Genomic DNA, 6,704 nt, shown 5'->3' on the forward strand with positions numbered 1-6,704 from the left:
TCACTCTCCGCTAACCTCCTTCACTCTTCGCCAGTCTCCGGTAACTGCTCCGCAGTGGGTGCTCTCCGCCGACCGCGTACTGCCCTCGCCGCCGCCATCTTGTGTCGCCGACCGCCGACCGTCCAAGCTTCGACGCCGTCGCCAAAGCCCAACCTCTTCCGCCATCGCCGCCGCCATCCTGTGTCGCCGTCGGTCCAGCTGCCGCCGCCATGAGGTTTAGCTTTTAAGGTTAGCTTTTCTATTTTAATGTAATAATCTGTCAAATTTATCCAAGCTAGGTCTGATTGTATCAATGTGTGCAAAATTTTGGATATTTTGGAATGCCGTACAGTATTTGTTTTGTTGTGCAAAATTTTGGAATGCCATTTGGACCTTGGTTGACCAAAAGTAGTCTGTCCAAACGAAGGTGTAGTTGGCTGGAATAATGGTGATGATTGAGTATTGAAACTTAAGCTAGAACCAAATGTTGGGTTTGTTGTTTGAGCTAGAAAATGGATTGGCAGATGACTGACCAAATGGGGAAGTTGATGAGGCCACAAATGCAGAAGTAGTCATTTTAACCTTTCTAGGTAAAATAGTAACTTTGTCTCCTGCCTGGTAATCCTCAAACCTAAGTTCCTCATGACTTTTGTCTTTATATACTGGCATTGCTGAAATTGACTCTAGTTTCCCAGCAGTCTGTGTACCACTATCTGCCTCAGGTGTCGGCTGGTAAGGAGCCACTCTAGATCCCCGGGGTTGACCTGAAAAAGAAGAGGTTCCAAAAGCTGGAGTAAATGTTATTATGTATGTAAATGTTAATAAGAGTATATGGGGACAACCAATTCAGGGAGCTTTAGCTTTGAGAAAATAAAATCTTAATCTGTCATGCACATAGAAAATAAGTTAAAAATCTCACCAAATGCAGAACTTTGAGTGCCAAAGGGTGATGGTGTTGTGTTGAAAGGAGTGATGGTATATTATTTTACTATAATAATACGGAGTATAAGATAGAGAATGGATCATCATGCACCACATTAAGTGATTGTTGATGAAATAGAGGCCTTTATGAAGCAGATTTTGTAATTTGTAATGGATCTTTTTAAGCTTACATCTCTGTAGGGGTAACATCTGTTAAGGCCAATCTTGCAGTCTTGAACTTTTTCCTGAGGAAAAATGAAGCTTGTCTTTTGAATTCATGCAAAAGAGGACCATCCATGGTTGTCTGTTTTCTTTGTATTCTTTTTTTTGTTTGTATGATTCTCTATGTTTCTTTTTCTTTCAGCCCTGATGATATGATTGGCTATGGATTTGTATCCAATCAAGCTTTCTTTTTGTCATAGTTACACTGATAGGGAATCATATTCATAGCACCATTTGTCCTGTTTCTTTTTCTTTCAGCCCAAAAACGTGATCCAATTCCACTTTTGGTCCTATGCTCTGTGTTCAAACTTTGATAGAAACCATGCTGTTTTTCATGTTTTTGTAAGCAAGTCAGCTTCTTGTTCAGGTTCTAAGATATCCCGATCTGGACAATTGTTTTACTCAAAACTTGCAATATGAAATCCAGTATCACTCGCCTGAATCTGAATATTTGACCTGATGTTTCAAGCCCTTTGTTACTAGTACACTCTTCATAGACATGTAATATCTGTTAGTTCATTGATTGGATTGGACATGGTTGATATAAAAGATGGGAATAGAGTAGGAGGAAAACAAGTTGCAGTTTGAGAAAGCAAACCTTAAATCTGTTGATCACAACCTTAAATCTGTTGAGATATAGCCACATAAAAGCAGTGGGAGTGCAGAACAAAGTCCTTATCTGCAGAGCACCTCTTCCTTCTCATGTAATTAATTTTTATTTGTTTTTAATTTTTTGCTTCATGGTAGTCATTGGATATGGTAGATTTTCTTGCCAGGACTTGTCAACTTCAACACTCATCCTTGTACATAATTGAGGAAGCTTGTAGTATTTGATCCTTCTGTTGACTGTTTGAGTAATAGAAATTGATGTAATTAGTTTTTAACATTCTGCAGATGGTTGAACTAGGAAGACTGAGGAGGAGGATAATAAAGTGAGAGCTGCTGTGGAAGTTTTTGGTGAGAGTAATTGGCAGGTTGTTGCTGCTTCCCTTGAAGGACGGACAGTTACCCAGTGCTCCAATAGGTCAGTTATCTTTTTTAATGGTTAGAGTTTGTCATGGCATGTTTATTATTGAGGTTGAGGTGATCAAACTATTCTATGTGATATTGGCACTAGGAAATCTTAGTTTTTTACAAAATTATATTGCTTAATTTGTTCTGAGGTAACTGCCACATTAAGGTTATGATTGATACTTTTTAACAAGTCAATCTCTACCTTAACTCTAAGCATATCTTGGCCTTGTGAAATTCAGAGTCCCATAATCTGAGTTAAGGAACTTTCCAATTGGCATACATACTTGTCTCAAAGTCTCAATATTCAAAAGATTAGCACTCAACATGGAAAGTCTTACCCAAACTAGGGCAAATTGGTATACATACTTATTTGTGTTGTTACTTGATTATTTTTAAGCGATATGAATTTATTTTTCTTGTCACTTGACTGTTTTGTAGCATTGGTGTATAAATAAACAATGGACAAAGAATGGATGTCAAAAGATAGATTATGTTATGAATATGAGGTTGGAGTAGAATCTTTTTTACAATTTTCTAAAAAAAATGCCGTTGATCCTAATTCAATATCATGCCCATGTGCAATATGTGGCAACCTAAGGAAGCAACCTCTTGATACTATAAGGGCACACTTGTACCGTAATGGAATGGATGGAACGTATGTGTCATGGATATGGCACGGGGAGAAGGCTACGTTAAACAACTCAATAGATGATGGCGGTCTAATTAGGGGAGAAGAGCATAAGCTTGTTGATGAAAACCCTATAGATATGGTAAATGCTGCTTATGAGGCATATTCAATTAGAATATATATATAAAGTTGAGAAGTTTATACTTTGTGGTAAAATACTATAATTGTAATTTGAATATATTTGTATATTTTATTTTATCAAAATTAATAAAACCGATCAGTAGTGCCCTCAATTTTAAGTAACAAATATGCCCTTTTATAGAGTGTACATAATTCCTGTAAACATTCACTTGAAAGTCTCTTTTGATTAGGTAAATTAAAGAATTTAATTCAATTCAGAGTTGATCATGTTTGGTAAAATAGGTAGCTTTTTAATTTATTTTGACTTATTTGATTTGGTTAAATAACTAATATAAGTGTTTGATTAATTAGCTTTTTTGTAACAACTTATTGTTTCAAAATACGTATTAAAACAGGTAGGATTCTTCTTAGTCTAGCATTTATGTATTCAGGTTGTTCCCAACCGTATAACAATTAAGATTTAGTGTAATATTACCAATTAATGAGTTCAGTTAAGAAATCAAAAAAGATGAAGTGTTCCCCCTTTTCCTCATTTCTGTTTTTATCATGTCTGTTTTCACCTTTCAAGCATGAAGCATCATCTTTGTCTTAGAAATATAATGTATGGTGCTATGGCAGAAATATAATGTCAAGTTTTGATCATGTTTGTCTTAGAAACTAAGCGAGCAGCAAAAGGTACGAAGAAAGCAAAACCTTTATCCACATAGGCTTGCTCGTAAAGGATATGCGCGTCTTGCTAGTGAAATTGTAAGTATTTATCTCTATTCACTTTCACTAATAACTTAAACTCTTTTTAACCCTTAGTTTGACATTGATAAATCTTCTTGGCTGTAGTCAACAGAATTGTGTGATGATGACGAAGTGAATAGAGCTATACTTTGGAAGAAAGGGAGAACTAGTAAGCAAGGAGAAATAGAAGGAGATGTTTTGAAGAAAAAATTTACAAAGATTGTAAGCAAAACCTTTAATTTACTGGTACTATCCTCTTTATGTATTTCGAAAGATTGTGGTTATCATGGTCATTTGTCATGAATTACAGGATGAATATATTCAGCAAAAGCAAGATGGTTTGTTGCAACTTCAAGGACCAAATGAGGACATCCTGACACAGGCTCTTGAATCTAAGGAGAATGGAGGTCGGGTGAGGGCTATAGGTGGACATGTCAATCCCTCAACATATTTCAGATTGGGTAAAGGGATGCTTCCTAACCATGAGAAAAATGTCCTTCTAAGACGACAAGCAACAGTAGAAGACAGAGTTGCAAAGTTAGAAAATTTGGTCCTTCAAAATGTTGCCTTTAAATCATCTCCGATTGAAGAAAAAGGGAGTTGTACTGCAAAGGATGCAAAGGGTGCGATGAAGCTGAGTGAAGAAGAAATTGGTTTTATGAAACAAAAATTGGATTTCGAAGATGATGATGATGAGCTGCAGTTTATTGACAAAGAAGATGTCTTGGAGGTAAATATTCACTCTTTACTGAAGTTTACATTTTACTTAGTTTCTTAGGCAAAAATTACTGTCTACGTATTGGTGCCTCTGTCAAATGTTTTGCAGATTTGCTTCATCCTCTCAATTTTCAAATGTTTTGCATTTTTCATATAAACTGTAGGAGATGTTAATTTGTGTATGCATAAAATTCACATGCCTTTGTTAGTATATTTATTTATTTAGCTAATATGTGTATATTTTGCAAATTAGAAACAATGTAAGAAGAAACCGAGCAAGGAAGTCAAAAAGCTTGAGTTGAACTCCTCAAGTATGCCTAAGTCATAATGGCTACTATACTGTTATTACAAGCGTGCACTTGGGAATGGAGAGAGTTTAAAAATAGTGCTAGATGAAAATGTCTTCGGGGAAGAATGTACTCTATATGTGCACGACGAAGATGTAACTCCGTTTTGTCAATTGATGCCAATATCGTACACATGTATTGCTGTGTACATATGGTATGATTTAATATATATTTCGAGTCAATTATATATACTTATCACTTCTATGCTTTGTTATTCTAATTCAGTTTCCATTCCAATGTTAGGTATTTGTATAAAAAGATGATGGAAGAGAACAAGCTTGAAAAATTCAGATTTATGCAGCCATGTCATGTAGGTCATGTGCCAACGACAAGAACAGAAAAAATTTCCTAGACAAACAGTTGGAAAGTAGGGCACGAGCTTTAGCAGACAGACTGATTGACAATCCAAGTAGTGCATCACTTTTGGTGCCATGTAATGTAGGGTAAGAATGGTTACAATTATAATTTCCATTGCATATTATTTTCTATTGATGTAATATAATTTTGTGTTTCTGTATAGTTTCCATTGGATTCTGACAGTTATCAACGTCAGTAAGGATATTGTTTATTTGTGGGACCCTCTTAGTCATCGCATTCGCGATGATGATTGGAAACATGTTGTAGAAATGTAAGTTTTTTTTTTGTTATTTCTTTCGATTTATATCAGTATGATTATTACATAATATGAATAATCAACAATATATTTGAAGGGCTATTAAAATGGTTCATGCGGCCTCTGGGAATGGAAAGAAAGGACGAAGTAAAACTGCTTGGGAAATTGTCAAGGTAATTTAATATTTGTAACTAATTACATATAAGTGTTTGTATATGTTAAATTGTAATGCACATGCAAATCTTATTTAACATTTGTAGGCTCCTCGTCAGCCGGATAGTAACCAATGCGGTTTCTATGTCATGGCTTACCTGAAGACTTTAATTGAGAACATGTCGGACATTGATGATAAAGATTCTGTTCAAGCACTGGTAATAATTCCATTTCTAATTCGTGTTTAAAATTATTTTGATTTCAATGTTTCAAAGTGGAAATATGATGCATTTGAGATTCTTGTTGCCAGTATAATTTTGAGTACTCCATTTATTGTTGATGTTTATTGAATGAATGCTTTTTAGTTTTTAATTTGATCCTTTTATTCACAAAGTTTAAAGTGGAGAGATTAGAGAAAATACAAAAGCTCTTGCCTTTAGAACTGCTAAAACTCTATTACCATATAGTGGTTCTTGAAAATTACTCCTAACTTATTTCGAATTTCATTGCAATTACTAATTTATTTACTCACTTTTTACATGTAGTTCCAACAAGTTGAATATGACAAAGCGGTTATTGATCTGGTGCGTTCTGAATGGGCCGATATTGTATAAGTTATATACAGTAGGTATGATTTGATCATTAGAACGTTGTGATCTTTTAGACTTCGTGGAATTGTTTGTTGTAGTACGACTTCGTCGAATTGTTTTTTGTATTATTATGACTTGGATGATATTTGATTCGATGAGAATTGGTCATGGAAGTATTTACACTTGTTATGTTGAACCTTAGCTTGTGCAAAATTATGTAACTACACTTGGCCATGGTGAATGGATAAATTGTTTTTTGGTATATGATTAAAATTTAAGCAGGTTAAAAACCGTTGAGACAACGGTTAAAAATCGTTGTCTATTTTACAATAGAGAACAGTTTGAAACTGTTGTCTTTTCTACGAAAGACAACAGTTTATGGGCGTGACTTTTAACAACAGCAATTTCAACAACACACAATAGACAACAGTTAAAAAACCGTTGTCTATGTGCATCACTTTTAACAACACTGGTTTCAACAACATTGAATAGACAACGGGTCAAAAACCGTTGTCGTTGATAGAAAAGACAACGGTTTATAACCGTTGTCTATGTGTGTGACTTTTAACAACACCGGTTTCAACAACACTTAATAGACAACGGTTCGAAAACCGTTGTCGTTTCAAGAAAAGACAACGGTTTTTAACCGT

The 6,704-nt window shown here is 35.0% G+C and overlaps 1 pseudogene; it reads left to right on the forward strand.

The window, feature by feature from the left end:
• The first annotated feature begins 1,656 nt into the window (after positions 1 to 1,656).
• Positions 1,657 to 6,078, forward strand: LOC109187276 (annotated as a pseudogene).
• Positions 6,079 to 6,704: the final 626 nt, after the last annotated feature.

The sequence above is a fragment of the Ipomoea nil genome, unplaced genomic scaffold (assembly GCF_001879475.1).
Source record: "Ipomoea nil cultivar Tokyo-kokei standard unplaced genomic scaffold, Asagao_1.1 scaffold0190, whole genome shotgun sequence".
Lineage (NCBI taxonomy): Eukaryota > Viridiplantae > Streptophyta > Magnoliopsida > Solanales > Convolvulaceae > Ipomoea > Ipomoea nil.